The sequence below is a fragment of the Panthera uncia genome, chromosome F2 (genome assembly GCF_023721935.1).
Source record: "Panthera uncia isolate 11264 chromosome F2, Puncia_PCG_1.0, whole genome shotgun sequence".
Lineage (NCBI taxonomy): Eukaryota > Metazoa > Chordata > Mammalia > Carnivora > Felidae > Panthera > Panthera uncia.
Window position 1 is genome coordinate 43,072,194 of NC_064812.1, and position 19,383 is coordinate 43,091,576.

Genomic DNA, 19,383 nt, shown 5'->3' on the forward strand with positions numbered 1-19,383 from the left:
GTACTTTGCTTTAATAAACTTTTTTGCTTGCACTGCTCACCTACTGTGTTGTGTCTTTCCTTGAATTCTTTCTCATGACTAGACCAAGAGCCTTTGGCTACATCTTTTGTATGGGTTGGATCAAAGCTTCAGGGCCAGAGGTCTCCCCAGCCTAGCCCAAAACGATTAGACTCAGGGAGGTTGATCCTTATTATCTTAAATTACAATAAATGGAAAGTTCTGAAAGACAATTCACATTTCAAAATTACAATGAGAAATTAACTTTTCAGCTGACCATTACATTCTCTCCTGATAGCCATACACCTGGGAAAACAGGTCTACTATTTGAGTAGATTGTCATGCGTCATGTCCAGATCTGTAATTTCACCTTCAAGGTGTAATTTCATTTCCTTTATTTTCACGTTCTTGGAGGGTAACTATCTTAACTATAATCCTTAGGTGCCATCCAGTCATCTCCCTTCATGGATATGTAAGTCTCTGCATGCTCATATACACCCTCCAATTTCTACATTTGGCCAATAACTAATATAGAACAAAATTTTGGGCTTCTGTAACATGAATCCTCATACGAATATCATTACCTGATTTATGGCTGTGTCCCCTGCAATTCATTGTGGAAAGAATGGTCATCTACCAGGAAAGAATTGAAAAGAAGGAAAAAGGAGATAGCAGGGTACTATTCCACTTATCTCCTAAAAATAGTTCATTAATTAGTTTGGAAAAAAACAGTAAGACAAATTTTATTCCTACTTTTTTTCGTCTGCCTTGTATGAAACAGGAAAGTAGAACTAGGTGCAAGATGAAGCCCTGAGAAATTATTTCAACTACAAGTAATTGGAATAACTTGAGTTGTTGAATTACTTAAGGAGACACAGGGCTCACAGAAAATGAGTTAGAAAGGTGTATTCTAATTAAAGTCTAAGTAAAATTCTCATGTTAAGTGAGGTTGTGATTACTAATAGTTAAGGAGGGCACTTGTGATGAGCACTAGGTTTTATATGTAAGTGATGAATCACTAAATGCTACTCTTGAAACCAATACTACACTCTACTAACTCGAGTGTATTAACTAACTTGAATTTAAATAAAAACTTTAAAAAAAGATTAGCTGAGAAAGATATTTATGTTTATTTCTATAAACTATTCTTGTCTATTCCTATAAATACAGTTGCTAATTTTACTAACATGGGCTCAACTATTTCCCCAAGTAGTTGTATTTTGTCTGTAGAAGAAAAATCTTTAAAGTAAAAGGTTTTAATGTAAATTTCAGACACAGCATATGTCTGACGGAGCCACAAAACCATATGAAACAACATAATTACTGCAGTTGGTACTTGGGAAAATAGCGTGGTGCCTTTCAAGAACTTGCAAAAAAAGTTCCTCTGTTAAGTTATACTGTACAATATATAGGATTCGTGAACGTGTGTTTGATTTACAGTCTAATGCTATGGTACATTCAAATCATTTAACTAGAACTAGTTTGCTAGATCGAAGGCCACAAATACCTTTCCAGTAATTTGACTTCCCACATAACTCAGATATAGCAAGAAAATTTGCTAGTCAAACAGAGGAAAGCAGCTGGTACTCTGAACAATTAAGTTACTCACTGTAAATTATTAGTCATTATAGAGAATATTGGATGGTTATTAATTTTGGGAAACTGACAAATCAAAGTTTTTAGCCTGTAAATATGAGGGGTTGGAACCTGGATTATGCTAATGACCACTAAATGTGGCCTCTTATCAGCCAAAGCCTGGGCATGGAATATGTAATACAGTTATCTAACAATAGTAATGATGACAGAAGAAACTCTCTAAAGGCCCGATATACAAAGGAAGCCACTTCAGATTTCTTTATAAGTCAACATGACTGTATATAAACTTTGTTCAAACCGAAAGCTTGATTTATGGCCCTCCACACACGTATTGTACATCTGCTTTGTGAATGAGTAGTCTAAAGGAAAGCCATCTCGTCTTTGAGATAGGAACCAATGCTCATGCTCACTGCATTCCTTTAGGATAACACTTGTGATTCCTGCCTATATGCTGATCTATAATCTTTTGAGCTTTTATAAGATGTGAAAAAGTATATAACCCTGTAAAAACTATTCATTGTCCAAAACACTTTCTTCCCTGTGTAAAGTGTGTTTCTCAGGCAGCTGTCCTAACTTGGGCTTGAATAAAATTCTCTTTCTTACTTCTAAAGATTCTGAAACGTTTGTTCAATTTGCGTTAACAGTAACAACAACAAAAAGTCATTTTACTTATACATTCCTCAGTTAACTAGCATGTTTTTGGTCAAGTTTGTCAGACTCTGACAAGGCCTGAGGAAAATTTAGGACATGTCAGACAGGGACAAACAGTAAATACATAAGATTAAATGTTAGCTTTTGGTTTCCTACAGCAAATGGCAACTGAAAATGTAGTGAAGCCAAATCTCTCACATCTCTAAATTAAGCTATCTCCCAGGTTTGTTTTGTTTTGTTTTGTTTTTTGTTTTGTTTTGTTTTTGTACTATTAGTAGATAAGTTCATGGATTTCATCTACTGAGAGTTCTTTCGGGAGTTGCTAAGAAATAAAAAAGAAAAGTGGAAGAAGAAATAGGAGATGGATTCTAGAAGCTATTGAGAAGTCATGAGGCATGGAGAAAATTTCATGGTCACTAGCAACATTCACAATGAGCATTTATTGTGCAGACACTAGCTTTTTCTCTCCTTTTTACACACACAGACACATGCATACTTCAACTCACATTTAAGCAGAAAAACAGCTATGTGTTTAAGAAATTTTATTCTTATTTTTTATTTTTGAAGGAGAGAGAGAGACAGAGCATGAGCGGGGAGGAGCAGAGAGAGAGGGAGACACAGAATCCGAAGCTGGCTCCAGGCTCTGAGCTGTCAGCACAGAGCCCGACGTGGGGCTCGAACTCACAAACTGTGAGATCATGACCTGAGCCGAAGTTGGACGCTTAACCGACGGAGCCACCCAGGTTTTCCAATGTTTAAGAAATAGTTTTATACAAGTTTGGTGAACAATAGTCATTCAAAATCTATCACTGTGTCAGTTGACTCTGAAAAAAGAAAACTAAAATGAAGCAAATATATAGTAGTATCTGCTTGGGTCTAGGAAAAAATTAAGACAATGAATTTACTAACCGTTGGACACATGACAGGTGGAGAGGAATTTGTCATGAAAATTGGCAGAAGAACTTATTTTTTCTACAAGAAACTTAGCTCAGTTAGAGGTAACAAGTGCTACATTATGCATAATAGTTGAATATTCTTTGTGTGGTTTCCAGATTTTATAGAATACATAAAATACATACTTAGTAAAGAAAATTTGTGGAAAAATAATGAAGAAAATGTAGGGGGAAGGAAGGGGAAAGGCAAAATGGAAGGTAAGAGAGGAGAGAGAAAGAATCATTTTTTCAACCTACCTAAAAATTACAACTTGGGACTTCATTGAACTGGCATATAACCTTCCAATTTGCATGAAAGACCATTTGATTTTAAGTTTCCATTTAGGAGATTAAGGACAGGGTTGTAAATATTAAATAAGTAATGATTCATTGCAAAGTAAGTATGTTTGCTAATGTCTATAACAGAATGAAAGAGGAGCTATAGAATTAAGTTCCTCTTTTCAATTCTTTAAAATTTTTTTTTAATATTTATTTATTTTTGAGAGAGAGAGAGACAGTACATGAGCAGGGGAGGGGCAGAGAGAGAGAGGGAGGGAGACGCAGAATTCGAAGCAGGCTCCAGGTTCTGAGCTGTCAGCACAGAGCCCAACACAGGACTCAAACTCATGAATCCTGTGATCATAACATAAGCCCAAGTCAGAAGCTTAACCAACTGAGCCACCCAGGTGCCCCCTTATTTTCAATTCTTTAATGAAGAATTAGCCTAAGTAAGACCCTATGCTTAGGTTTCTTTCTTATTCTGATATCTAATATAATGTTAACAACGACTTGAATTCTCCACTTTTCAGACCTCTGCTCAATATACCCTTTAAAAACTCTTCTTTCTGGGGTGCCTGGGTGGCTCAGTCAGTTGGGTGTCTGACTCTTGATTTCAGCTCAGGACATGATCTCATGGTTGGGGAGTTCAAGTCCTGTGTCAGGCTCTGCATTGACAGTGTGGAGCCTGCTTGGGATTCTCTCTCCCTCTCTCTCTTCCTCTCTCTCTGCCCTTTCCCAACTCGCATGCATACACACACACTCTCTCTCAAAGTAAACAAGCTTTTAAAAAAGAAAACTTTAAAAACTCCTTTCTCCCTTTACTTCATTTGAATCTTTGTCTTCCAAATCCTTGGCTCATCATGTAATGGTAAGATCCTATCCCTTGTGATGACTTCATTATTTTTTACATCATAGCTCATTTGAACCCTCTCAGTACAAGAAAATGTTAACTATAGATTCCATCTTTATAGTAAATGTGAAATTCAAATACATACGACATTTAAACAACATGATTTGCACACGGATACTAATGGACTTGATGAAGACAGGGCAGAGTGGTAATGGAATGTCACGTCATTACTACAGTAATTTTTCAGCCATCTTTTCATCAGTGAAAATAATGGCTCATGTTTCCTAATTTGTAAACATATTTTCATGTATTATTTCAATTTAACCTTCCATTTCTGTGATTTAGATAGACATTTTCCACGTGAATGAAACTTGGAGAGGTTAAGTCACTTCAGCTTCACAAAGAGCTGGGCCTAAGAATCCAGCACTGAACTAAGATCTGATGAGCTGAGCTGATGACCAAATCATAAACTATTCTTGTGTTTATTCTTCAGTTTAAACAAACACGGGATGTTTACGTGAAGATCATATGAAAGGAGCATGAAAAAACTTAGGTGAGGAAATTAAAAAGAAAAATTCGGTGGACTCCTAGCCCTTATTCTAGTGTCTGACCAAATAACGTCTGTGGCAGAAGCATTGCTATGTGTTTTATTAAATTCTATTTCCTTTCCACCCTGGGCACACAGAGTATATCTCCAAGCCTCCCCTCTTCCAGTAGGGGGGACCATGTGATTAAGTTCTGGCCAATGTAGTATGAAAAGTTTGGAAATGATACATACTGCTTATATGCATGGTCCCAAAAAATGCATCCATGTATTTCTCTATTTATTTTTATTTTTTTACTTATGCTTGCCATATGCAATGGATTTACCCAAGATCTTCGAGACTTAGGAATGGTGGAAACTGTAGATGAAAATGTCTGATTCTCTGGGTGACTTCATGGAGCAGAGGCTTCACTCCCTGCCTTCTTGTAACAATTGTGAAGTCAGCAAGAAATAAACCTTTACTATGTTAAACCACTGAAATTTGGCACTTGTTTCTTACAGCAGTTACTGTACTCTGTGCATATGAACAGTTGCAGAATATTTTGTTTTGACTTGAGTTGAAGTGAAGTTTTCTCATCTCCTGGCTGCTTCTACTTTGTGTCTGCTGTGGCTTTATTTCCAATAGACTTATCTGAAGGGACTAGTAGTATACCAGCACGTAGATAGCAATGCTGCTTCTCTCTTTAGCACAGCACTTCTATAATTGAAAGTAATTTAGGGTAGGGGCGCCTGAGTGTCTCAGTCAGTTAAGTGTCCAACTCTTGGTTTCCGCTCAGGTCATGACCTTGATGCTTTGGGGGTTCGAGCCCACATCGGGCTCTGAGCTGGCAGGATGGAGGCTGCTGGGGATTCTCTCTCTCCCTCCCTTTGCCCCTCCCCAACTCATGCTGTCTCTGTCTCTCTCAATATAAATAAATAAACTTAAAAAAAAAAGTAATTTAGAGTAAATTTAAATTTAAAAACCATATAATTCCTACCATGGACTTCACTGTACTTGTAGCTTTTCAAACATTATTTTGTATAATTTTTATAGCAGCACTGTGAACAGGGTATTACTATCCTAATTTTATGGAGGAGAACTCTAAGAAATAGTGACATTAAGGAGTTTTCCCAATCTGTTGGATATAGATTGGGTAGACCTAGCATTTAAATTCAATTCTGAAAGGCCCTAAAGTCCCTCAAAGTGGATTGTGTAGCAAGATCCATCTTTCTCTTCATACTTCCTTTAGGCACTACCACCCTCCATCAAGGAGGAAGAAGAGCCTCAGTATCACATTATAACTTCTTCTTACTTCTGGGCTTATAATATGACTCCCTTCAGGAAGCATAACAGAAGATAGTTGGCTGTGAGGAAAAGAGAATATAATAGCTTCCATTGATATTTGGGGCCTCTGATTCTACATCAGATGTAGAACACTCAAAAGACCATTGTATCTTAACCTACTTAATCATTTAGAAGTAGAAAAATTATTTCTCTCAGATTTTTGCATCAGTTCTGGTAGATGTTCCAGCATGATAAAATTGCCTTGAAAGCAGTCAGTCATATCTATTCCTCATTCTGGACATTTCCCACAACTGAATAACATATGGTTAATTCAGTGAGTATCAGGTTGCTGTCGGAATTTTTTCTTGTCCAGTATTTATGCATTCAGCTGGTTGACAAAACACTTCATTGCATTTACAGAGTACAACTATAGCTTAACATTCCACAACAAATACATTATATATAAAAACATGTTCCATTGAAATTCAAAAAATATACATTGCTAAAATTAAAATGGACCAACTGTCTAGCTTTTCTGTTTTTAAGTCTAATTGAATCTCAGAATTTTGTTTTCCATAGAAAAATACCCAAGTAAGGTAATAATGCAAATGATATAATTGTTAATTTAGCAGATTTCAAATAAAATTTACCAAAGAGAAGCCAAATTTCCAAAATAAAAAATGTATTTTTACTACTTATTGCTAATTTTAAATATTTTTATTTTGTCTCCATTTATTGATTTTTCTAAGATTCTTACAAAAATAGAACACCTTATTTATCTATTTCTGGATATCATGAAGATGGAACTTTATTGTATGTTCTGTAATATGAAATGAAAGTTATTATTTTACAAGGAAAAATAATGCCCTTGAGATATGATAAGTTACAGAGCCTAAAATACTATTAATGCACCAGGATCAAAATGGCACACTAGGTAAATGCCGCATCCTATCCTTCTGTTTCTATTTCTGGAGTTCATAGTAAAAGTATTTTTTCTTTTTAAAATTTTATTATTAATTTTTTTTTCATTTTAGAGAGAAAGAGCACACGAGTAGGGGAGAGGCAGAGGGAGAGACAGAATCTTAAGCAATCTCCACACTCAGCACCAAGCCCAACATGGGGTTCAATCCCACGATCCTGGGATCATGACCTGAATGGAAATTGAGTCAGATCCTCAACTGACTGAGCCTCCAGGTGCCCCAAAATATTTTTTAAATATTGATGGTTGCATTGGAAAGCAAGAAGGATATACCTTTTTGGTCCAGAAACTATGAGAAAATTTGAAAGATCCAAAGCAGACTGCATTTAGTAGAATAAGAAAGCTCATCTGAAGCAAAAGGACACATTTTGTTAGGAAATAAGAGAAGAGATGAAAAACAAATAAACCAGAAGCTTGTTAAGACAAAAATAAATAGCAATATTAAAAAAAAATTTTAACGTTTATTTACTTTTGGGAGAGAGAGACAGAGTGTGAGGAAGGGAGGGGCAGAGAGAGAGGGAGACACAGAATCAAAAGCAGGGTCCAGGTTCTGTGCACACAGCTCAGATGTGGGGCTCGAACTCGTGAATCCCGAGATCATGACCTGAGTGACTTGAGCCGAGTCGAACACTTAACCGACTGAGTCATTCAGGTGGCCATAAATAGGAATATATATTTTTTTGAACTTTAGCAAAAATAGTTATTTATTTATTTATTTATTTATTTATTTATCTTTTTTCAACATAATACTTAATTTTATTTTTTTTTAATTTACATCCAAGTTAGTTAGCATATAGTGCAACAATGATTTCAGGAGTAGATTCCTTAGTGCCTCTTACCCATTTAGCCCATCTCCCTTCCCACAACCCCTCCAGTAACCCTCAGTTTGTTCTCCATATTTATGAGTCTCTTATGCTTTGTCCACTTCCCTGTTTTTATATTACTTTTGTTTCCCTTTCCTTACGTTCATCTGTTTTGTCTCTTAAAGTCCTCATATGAATGAAGTCATATGATATTTGTCTTTCTCTGACTGACTAATTTCACTTAGCATAATACCCTCCAGTTCCATCCATGTAGTTGCAAATGGCAAGATTTCATTCTTTTTGATTGCCGAGTTAAGACTCCATTGTATATATATACCACATCTTCTTTATCCATTCATCTGTCGATGGACATTTGGGCTCTTTCCATACTTTGGCTATTGTTGATAGTGCTGCTATAAACATAGGGGTGCATGTGTCCCTTCAAAACAGCACACCTATATCCCTTGGATAAATGTCTAATAGTGCAATTGCTGGGTCGTAGGGTAGTTCTAATTTTAGTTTTTTGAGGAACGTCCATATTGTTTTCCAGAGTGGCTGCACCAGCTTGCATTCCCATATAAATAGCAGCATTAACAAAAGACCAAAGAGAATTTAAGGTAAGCAGAATTAAAGAGGGGGAGGGATATTGCATACTAAGGAAATATAATATAGGAATTGTAGCAGTACAGTTTCTTTATGTACCAGTAAGCATAGTTGAGAAATACTAAAGTGAAACTGATAAATATACAAAAATTTAATAAATCCACAGTCATGGTCAGAAACTTTGATACCTACCTTTAGAAACTTTTGATTTGTTGAATTGAGGATATAAAAATAAGTAAAGATATAAAATATTTGTATAACATAATTATCTAACTCGATCCAATAGATATACATAGAATTTTATAGAAGTCTGTATTCAATGGAGGATTTAAACACAAATAGGACACCAAAAGAAAACAACTGACTATGTACTAAACCACAAAATAAATCTCAAAAAAGCTACCAGAAACTGATACCATAGATGAATATATCCATATTCATTGATGTTGCAAGATAATAAGAAATTAACACATAAAATAGCTCTCTTCAAGCTCCCTCCAAATTTACAAACCTATCAATTAAAAAAATTCTTCTAAATAATTCCTTGTTAGGAAAAAAATAAACCTTAAACCATTTTCAAAGGATAAAAGCACTATTTATCAAAATGTATACTTTGTGTCTATGACAGAAATCAGAGGAAGATTTATAAACCTAAATGCATTATTAGAAAACAACAAAAACTAAAAATAAATAAACATATAGAACAAAAATAACATAGACTTTAAAAACAGAAGTCAGTAAAATTTAAAAAAATGTTAACAAAATAACAAATAAAAAACAAAAAAAAGATTTCTAAAGTCGATCAACAGAAATCAAAAGTAAGATTTTTGGAGAGATAAATGTAAAAAATTACTGAAAAGTATGGCCATGAAAAAAAAAAGGAGAAATACATTGGGAACTCAAGTTGACAAAGTTACTAAATAAAGTTTACAATATTATAAGAGAATGTACAAAATTTTATGCCATAAATTTTTAAGCCTACAAAAAATGTATATGCTTTAGGAAAATATGAATTCCCAAGTGTGTTCAAGAGAAATTAGAACAATTGAATTAAACCTTAAACCCTACACGAGATGGAAGCAATAGCAAGTCTAATAATTTTTGCCCAGATAGTGAGTTCTGGCAAGACATCCAAAATAAACAATTTCTCATCTTCTGCAAAGATTTCCAGATCAAAGAAAATAAAGTGAAGCCTCATCTTAACTTTCAAATGATCCAAAGCAGACTGCATGCAATAGAAGAAAGAAGTAACTTAGTATATTCAATAGTTAACGAAACTGAGCAATGATAGCAAACACCACACACGCACACACACACACCCTACAATGTGCCATTTGTACTTATAAAATAGACAAAAAAAAACCATATAAAATATTAACAAGTCAAGTTAAGGAGCATTTTTGAAAAAGGCATGACTAGGTAGTGTTTTTTATAGGATAAAGTATATTCCCAAATTAGAAATCTATTACTGTAATAAGAGTAAAATGTTGTTTGTTTATGTCAATGGGTAATGATAGACATTTAGTAGAAATGAATATTCATTTATAATAAAAATATTTAACAAAACAGGTCTAGAATAGAACATCTTTAACTTAACAAAGTGCCAGATATTTAAGTGAACATCATCTCACAATGAGGAAACATTAAAAATATTTCAAATTACAGTTGATACCAAGATGAAGATTCTCTCTATTGTTGCTACTATTCAACATTATGTTAGAGGCCCTAGCTATTGAAATAGTGAAAATAAAGTGGTATATACATTAAAGGAAGAAATAACTGTCATTCATACAGGATGCCAAATTCCAAGGTAGTCTATTATTATTTGCACATGATCCCCAATTCCAAGATAATCAGCAAGCACAATTGGCAACAGCTATGAAATTAAACCAAGTGGAATAGCTTGATATAAGACCAATATACAAAAATCAATGGCTTTCCCACAAACCAGTAGTAAGCAAATTAGAAAATATAGCAACATATAGCAGATACCATTCATAAAACCACAAAAACTATGATATCCCAAAAAACAAACCTCAAGAAAAATGTGTATGACCTGAATCAAGAAAATTATAAAATTTTAGTTAACAAGCTGTAACAAAGACTAGTAATATGTATGTTCAAGAATGAGAACACAATATTAAAAAGGCATTTAAAAATCAGTAATATCAGTGATATATCCACAAAAATACCAGTAAGATTTTCATGGAAAATTTTCACTTGAAAAATGGATTCTAAAATTTATATAAAAGTTGAGAGCTCTATGCCTAGTGACACGATTGAACTTAAATATCCAGATTGGTCTCTAGAATTCTTCATGTTTAATTCTTAATGCCGAAAACAAGTAAAAACAATTAAAGATGCATATATATATATATATATATATATATCCCCAAAGGTTAGTAAGATTAAAGCATTTTCAACCACAAATATAAGAGAAGGTATGGCAAGTCACATTTTCCAAAGGTGAGTATAATTTCTTCCATGCCACAGATCTGCAATGGGACCTCAACATGCTGTGAGAATCCCAAATCTCACAGAGACACTACGTATAGGTCCTCCTGCCAACAGCCCCAGCTAAGTGCAATGCGGCTTGCAATACATACTGACCCAGGTACCAGACATTTGTGTCGAAGAGCTTAGAGAACATGCCACCTACCAGCCATTTGTGTCCTTCCTTAGCAGCTCAGACTTGCCAGACGAGACCCCAGACATTCTGGAACAGACAAGCACTTCCTGTTGAGTCCAGTCCAAGTTCCTGACCCACAGGATTTTTGATTCTAATAAAATTATTGTTGTTTCGTACCCCTGGATTAGCGGTGGTGTGTTAAGCAGTACCAGTTGATGGGAACAGCTGTATTTCAGCAAGTAGCAAGACTACTGAAACTGTTTTTGTCCTGAAACTGTATGTCAAAGCTGGAAACTTCAGTGGTTCTCACAGACTTTAGGAGTCAGGGCTCACCCAAGGTGGGAAATATGATAGGAAACTCTCAAACATTGAGTTGAGAACCTCAGTGTAAAAAGGAAGCAAAGTTAAATATACTCATGCCTCTATTCTCAAAGAACTATTTTTGCCCTGTTTCTGAGCAGATAAAGGAAAAAAAAAATCCCTGAGAGGTTGTATTCTCAAGCTAGACTTACATGGATGTACAGTCAAAAGTTGAGGTCCTTATGCTTCAGGAAAGGTTTAAGTGATTCTACATTCTTACTTAATATGCCTACAGTGGTGATACACATCCTCTTTGAAAGACTGCACCTTTCTCCTAAAACCATTTTTTAATTTTAATTTTCAAATAATTAATAATTAATTTTCAAATAAAATTGAACAGTTGGAACTTCTGTTCCCAATTATAATTAAGCAATACAGATCAGAGCTAACTTTCATCTGAAACAAAAATTCAACATCTATCAAAGCATGGTTTCAAACATTGTATATTAGGCAGCACAGGACATTGACTCCCGGGGAAGAAAATTTTAGGTCAGGGCTCTGAATGCCTCAGCTTACAGTTTGGACAGTTCCTAGGCCACAGTGCAGGGAAAGGAGACCTAAGTGGAGAAGGCTTGTACCTCCCAATCAAGATGATGGAGTTGAGTATCTGGTGAGGCCAAAACAGCTACAGTTCATAGGAAGGAATGCCAGACCAGAGAATACTGAAGAGTGAGGGTTCTGCATAGACATAAAAGTTACCTTTTCAAATTTCAGCTGAGTGCTGATCAGTGAGTGTGTGTGAGGAAACAACCTGGGTTTGAGAAAGAACTACTTGGAAGAAGCAGACGGAACAATCTATGGGGCTAACACAGGGTCATTTTTAGTTTATGTTCTACCAGCCAAAGTGGAAATACATCATAATTCAAAGGGTATTGGTTAGAATAAACACAGTGTTTTGGGTCAGTAGTGGGGAAAGATTAATAGACTACAGGCTGTAGTCTTGCCTAACAAAGCTTAAAAGTAAAGCCGGAAAGGGATTAAATTGTTTCCAAGTAACAACTGCATTCCAGCAACAACTGCACTCAAGAATATTTTAGGAACACAAAAACTTCTAGCATCCACCAAGGTAAAGTTCAAAATTTTGGGCATTCAATAAAAAAATTTGCCAGGTGGTCAAAGAAATAAGGAAATACAACTCACAGGATGAAAAAAAAAAAAATCAGTCAATAGTAATAGACCCAGAAGTGACACAAATGATATAATTAGTAGATAAGAATGATAAAACAGTTATTACATTTATCTCCTAAATGTTAAAGAAGGCAGCCAGAAGGAGGAACATGTTAGGGAAAGGAATGAATGATACAGACAAAAATACCAAATTGAACTTCTAGATATAGAAAAAAATTCTGAGGGGTGCCTGGGTGGTTCAGTGGGTTGAACGTCCAACTCTTGATTATAGCTCAGTTCATGATCTCATGGTTGTGAAATTGAGCCCTGCATCAGCCTCCATGCTCAGTGTGGAGCCTGCTTGGGATTCTCTCTTTCCCTATCTTCCTGCCCTCCCCGCCTCAAAATAAATAAATGAACTTAAAAAAAAGAAATTTCTGATATGAAAAATACATTGGATGGGGTTAACAGCAAAAACTATAAATTAACTTGAATATAATGCAATGGAGCAATAAAAACTGTCAAAAGTCTATACAGAGAGAAAAATATAGAAAAATATGAACAGGTCAAATAATCTAATGTGCATGTGTTTGGAGTCCTTGGAGGAAGAGTGAGAGGATAGAAAAAATATTTGAAACAATAATGACTGAAATTTTTCCAAATTTAACAAAAATCATAAACACATAGATCCGAGAAACTAAAAAAAAAAAAAAAAAAAAAACCAAAACACAAGAAACATGAAGAAATCTACATCATAACATATAATCAAATTGCCTAAAGGTACTGATAAAGAGAAAATTTTAAAAGCAGCTAGCAATAAAAGATCATTACTTATAGAAGAACAAATATAAAATGATAACAGATAGCAGACTTATTGGAAATAATGAAAGGCAGAAGAAAGTGGGATGATATCTTTGAAATACTAAAATGAAAACTGCCAACCTGGACTTCTATACCCAGAAATAATATCTTAACAAATGAAGATAAAATAAAGGCTTATTCAGTCATACAAAGAATTCATCACTACAGACATCATAAGAAATGTTCAAGGAAGTTCTTAAAGCAGAAAAAAAAAATAATACTCAATGGAAACATGAATCTACATAAAGGAGCAAACAACACTACAAATTATAAATATGTAGGTAAATAAAAAAAGCTTTTTTATATTTTAAAAACATTTCTAAAGGAAAATTGTTAAAAGAAAATTAATAACATAGTGTCAAGGTCATAACATATGTGGAAATAAAGTGCATGACAATAAAAAAAGGCCTGGGAAATGGAAATATATTGTTTTAAGTTTCTTTTACTATATGTAAAGTAATATAATTTCCTACCAGCAGAAATTGAAGAAAGCATGACAGCAGGCCACCTGGGGCACTACGTGTTATATGACCACATATCCTGGGTCAGTTACTGATATGCAGAAATACTTAAATTATACAATTCATATGTCATAGCTCAAGCATGCATATGCATTTTGTTCTTGCTAAAACAGTAGTAACAAGGCACAAAACTAACTCAACTGTTCTTACTTCAGTTCTTTAAATGTGTATATTCTACCAATGCTCTACTAGTATTGCCAGCGACTTCCATAACACACTTACCTTGTATTTTGAGTTATGCTCAACTTCCACACATCATAGGTTCATCAGAAGTCTGTGCTCATAGGGCATCCTGAACTCCCCATGCAAGTGGGACTTCAAGGAATGGTGGCGAACACGCGTATTGTGTGTATCTCCTCTGCTCATGCACATCCTCCATTATCCAATTATACATCCTTTACAAAAGACAAGTTCAAAGATAAAATTGTTAACAATTTCATGATGTCAACAGCAGAGCATTAACCAGACACAGGAACCTTCTGAGCTTGGGGTCCTGTGGGCCTACACATTTCTCATGCTGGCCTTGAGGGATACATTCTGGAGCTCAGTAAAAAATAGGTGGAAGTATTGGCTTTTGCAAAGGGTTCAGCACTGCTTGGCTACATTTGGTGGGATTGTCCTTATCCATTCTCTTAGTTCACTTCCCTGTCTCTTTGGTCTAGGTACAGAAGATAGTGTTGTCACCCTGCTGGTTGGGGTCATATTATGTGGCATGATGCCGAAGGATGAAGAAAGTTTCTGGTTCCCAATGACCCACTGAAGCCCCGTGTATGGCCAGATGTTTACCTGGGCCAATAGCCAGGGCTTCCGCTGCACTTGGTAAGATGGTGAGAAAGCCTCTGGGGTTAATTTCAACATTGAAAATTATCTAATTCTGGGGCGCCTGGGTGGCGCAGTCGGTTAAGCATCCGACTTCAGCCAGGTCACGATCTCGTGGTCCGTGAGTTCGAGCCCTGCGTCAGGCTCTGGGCTGATGGCTCGGAGCCTGGAGCCTGTTTCTGATTCTGTGTCTCCCTCTCTCTCTCTGCCCCTCCCCCGTTCATGCTCTGTCTCTCTCTGTCCCAAAAATAAATAAAAAACGTTGAAAAAAAATTAAAAAAAAAAAAAAAGAAAATTATCTAATTCATTATACCAATAGGAAAAGTTGAAAATCACTATGATCATTTCTAAATATGCAGAAATACATTTGATAAAGCCAATATCCACTTATGATTTTAAAAAAAATTTGTTTTTTGGGGCGCCTGGGTGGCTCAGTCGGTTAAGCGTCAGACTTCGGCTCAGGTCATGATCTCACGGCTGGTGAGTTCGAGCCCCGCGCCGGGCTCTGTGATGACAGCTCAGAGCCTGGAGCCTGTTTCAGATTCTGTGTCTCCCTCTCTCTCTCTGACCCTCCCCTGTTCATCCTCTGTCTGTCTCTGTCTCAAAAGTAAATAACCTTAAAAAAAAAAAAATTAAAAAAAAAAAATTAAAAAAATAAAAAAATTTGTTTTTTTAAAAATGTTTATTTTGAGAGAGAGAGTGTGTGAGCCAGGGTGGGGGGGTGTAGAGAGAGAGGGAGGGAGAAAATCTCAAGCAGGCTCCACCCTCAGCACAGAGCCTGATGGGGGGCTCAATGTCACGACTATGAGATCATGACCTGAGCTGATATCGAATCGACACTTAACCAATTAAGCCACCCAGGTGCCCCTAAAAAAAATCTTTGAAAGACAGATGCAAAAGGGAACTTCCTTAACCTAGTAGAGAATATCATAAAAAAATTCACAGTTACCAAATACTTAGGAAAGAATGTTTAAAGCTTTCCCTTTGAGAATACAGAAAAGATAAGGATGCCTACCATCATCACTTCTATTCAATATTGTAGCATGAAAAAGACATAATAATATTGAGAAGAAAACACAGTCATTTACAAATGACATGATTGTGTAAAAGATAAAATGATGCAGATAATTTAAAAAGAAGTTTAGCAGAACTGTAAGACACAAAATTCAAATATCAATGTGGATATCTACTTCATGCCATGACAGAAGAACTAGTGCCAGACAGCCCTTCTACCATAACAACTGGACAAAACATACGAAGCAATATTTCTCAGGCATTGGGCAAGAGTCAGCACATGACCACAATTCCTTAAAGAAGGGAAACACTTGACATGAGCCCCATGTTCATTGCAGCTCTGTCTGAAGCCAATTTCCCCATCACAGCATAAAGAGCTGAAGCACAAGCAAAGCACATCAGTTTCACTGATTTGCAGAGGCAGATTTCCGTGTTTGGTTTGTCAAAACAGCTGGAATCTGTAGGGCCGGATACTGGAGAGAAGAAAGATCACATTAGGAAGGATCCAAAAATCTGTTTGGAGGTTTCCTCCAAGTCCTTGGCCAACAAATAGACTGGGTATATACAATGAAAGACTTTGCAAGGCTTACCAAAGACCAGTGCTATGAGACTGGGGGAAGACTAAAGATATTAGAGATTTATCAGAGCTGAGAGATAAAATGCCAGCCCATGTAGACTGAAAAAACCTCAGAAATACTTCAGGAATAAAACTGAGACAGCAGAAAGACCACACCTTAAGCGAAGGGACCATTTCCTAAAGAAAGAACTACTCTGGACCTATACAGAGCTTAAAACCAAGCCTGGACAAGAACAGGAGGGGAAACAGAATTTGAAATTTGAAGAGAGCCAATACAGGGGGTCTTGAGAAGCATCTCGGAATTTCCTTTAATCCACCTTCACAGAGTATAAAACCAAGCCTTGACAAATCCAAGGTGGTTAGATATAACTGAACTTGCTACTAATAAAAAACAGACAAAAGAAAACAAACAAACAAACAAAAAACACTTGTCAGAGGAATTTAACATACTACAGGGCCCCTACAGTGTATCATCCACAATGTTTAGTATACAATAAAAAGTTACCAGATATACAAAGAAACAGGAAAATATGACCAACAGCAAAGAAAACAGCAGTGAAGAGAACTGATCTTGGGAAGGCCTAGATGTTTTAATTACTAGGTAAAATGTTGAAAGCAATTATTATAAACATGTTCAAGGCCTTAAAGGGAAATATGGCCTTAATGAGTGAAGAATTAAGGAATCTCGGCAGACAGAACCATAACAAACATAAATAGAAATACAGAAAACATTTAAATGGGAATTCTAAAAATTCTACAGTAACTGAATTAAAAAAGTACTGAATAAGCTTAAGGACAGATTAAAGACAGCAGAAGTGGGCATCCAATCTGCAGAACAGAGTAAAGGCTTAAACATTAACAGAACCCCAGTGATCAGTGTGATACATTATCATTCATGCAAATGGCATTAAAGAACGAAGAGATGGCAATTACACTTACATGGCGAGAATTGCATAATGTACATAGGTGTCAAATCGCTATGTTATACACCTAAGGCTAATATAAGATTGTATATCAACTATCCTTCAATAAAAGATAAAAATAAGAATGAAAGAATTACAATAGGCCAGAAAAGTTATTTGAAAAGTTATAGCTGAAAACGTCCCAAATAATTTAAAGCCTTGGCTTACATATCTAAGCTCAGCAAAATCAAAGTAAGATAAATACAAAGAGGAGTACATGTACCCCCTTGACACATGATAGTCACAAGACTGAAAACCAAAGATAGCATCTTGAAAGCAGTCGGAGATGGGAACAAAAAGATAGATTGCAAACAGGAGTAAGAAAAATAATGGCTAACCTCACATAAGAAACATGATGGCAAGAAGACAATTGACTGACTTATTTAAAGAGCTCAAAGAAAAATTACTTTCAACTTCAAATTCTAAGTAACTTGCAAAAAGAAGAGAGGAGACAGACATTTTCAGACAAATAAAATCTGAGAGAAAATATTACCAATGCACCTAGACCAATAAAAAATATGAATTCTTTTTTAAAAATATAATTTATTGTCAAATTGGCTAACATACAGTGTGTAAAGTGTGCTCTTGGTTTTTGGGGTAGTTTCCCATGGTTCATCACTTAAATACAACACCCAGTGCTCATCGCAACAAGTGCTAATTCTTAACACCATTTATTGAAGAAGCTTCTTTCCCCACTGCATATTCTTGGCTCCTTTGTTGTAAATTAATTGACCATATATGCATGGGTTAATTTCTGGGATCTCTATGCTGTTCCTTTGATCTGTGTCTGTTTTTATGCCAATGCCATATTGTTTTAATTACTAGAGTTGTGTAATATAGTTTGAGTTCTGGGAGGGTGAGGCCTCCAGGTTTGTTTTTCTTTCTCAAGAGTGCTTTGGTTAAATGTGAATTGGTAGAGCCATTACAGAAAACAGTATGAAAAGTTCCTCAAAAACTTAAAAATAGAACTACCATATGATCCCCCCAATTCCACTCTTGGGTATTTACCTGAAGAAAATGAAAACATTAACTCAAAAAGATATGTACCTGTATGTTCATTGCAGCATTATTTACAATAGCCAAGATATAGAAACAACCATGTCCATCAATGAATGGATAAGGAAATTGTGGTACATGTGTATGCATATCTATATCTATATCTATATCTATATCTATATCTATATCTATATATTTATATCCATCTATGTCTATGTCTATAACCATAACAACTATAACTATAACTATATACAATGGAATATTACTCAGACTTAAAAAATGAAATCTTGCCATTTGTGACAAGATGGATGGACTCAAGGGCATTATGCTTAGTGAAATAAGTCAGAGAAAGACAAAAACCAGATGATCAATCCTATATATGAAACCTAAAAAGAAACAAAACAAATAACTCCCCATCTCAAAAAAACCCCAAATAAGCCCCCCCCCACACACACACACGCACACGCGCATGCACACACACACACACACACACACACACACACACACACACAGAGAGAGAGGAAGAGAGAGAGAGAGAGAGAGAGAGAGAGAGAGAGAGAGAACAGATTAGTGGTTGCCAGAGGTGGTTCAGGGGATGGGAAAAAATGCACTTGAACTGCATTTTTTGTTCCAGCATCTGTATCTATCTATATCTATACCTATATCTATATCTAAATCTCAAATTCATTATTTTATTTACTCATTATAATTTTTGAAGATCTATCTAGGAGGTTGTAGTGAGCTAAGCATTATATGCTATTGAAGAGGAATGAATCTTACAGTATTGGGTTAGGGAAGATGGATAATAATTAAAAAATAGAAGTACACAATAAGTTTTAATGGCTTTTTAAAGTAATTGTTAAAAGTTTAATCTCTCTAACCTCAATCTCCTTATTTCTGAAGATAACACAGGAGAGTAAATGTAACTTCAGATGAATGTTGCAAAAAATTATTGAAATGTGTAGTTATATTTTGTTGAGTTCAAAGAAAATGTTCAAAAGTCAAATTGTATGTATGTATGTGTTTATTTGTATCCATT